Genomic DNA, 312 nt, shown 5'->3' on the forward strand with positions numbered 1-312 from the left:
TTCACTCTCTCAGACAGGCAACGAAACGACACATATACAAGATAAACGACCGAACTCACTGGTAACTGAAGGACAACCACGTCTTCTGCAGGATATACCTGATCTCCTATCAAAACAAATCAAAATATTTTTTTTAAGCCGGATAAAAGCAGAAAAATACAACTCCAAAATTATCTACATCGCTGAGAGACGAATGCTTAATAAAAACGTGCTTAAGAATGTTTACATATATGCGTGGTACATAGCACCACATAACAAAACTGGGCTGCGTGTGCTTCCCCTTTCTGCCCTCTCTCCCAAAAAGAGGACGTT

General features: G+C 40.1%; 1 protein-coding gene across 1 annotated transcript in view; it reads right to left on the reverse strand.

The window, feature by feature from the left end:
* Window positions 1-312, reverse strand: part of LOC119593792 — a gene marked incomplete in the record, with an annotated part of 129,698 nt that overhangs the window by 658 nt on the left and 128,728 nt on the right. The window contains 1 exon segment of the mRNA XM_037942816.1: window positions 1-312.

Source organism: Penaeus monodon, chromosome 32, assembly GCF_015228065.2.
Source record: "Penaeus monodon isolate SGIC_2016 chromosome 32, NSTDA_Pmon_1, whole genome shotgun sequence".
Lineage (NCBI taxonomy): Eukaryota > Metazoa > Arthropoda > Malacostraca > Decapoda > Penaeidae > Penaeus > Penaeus monodon.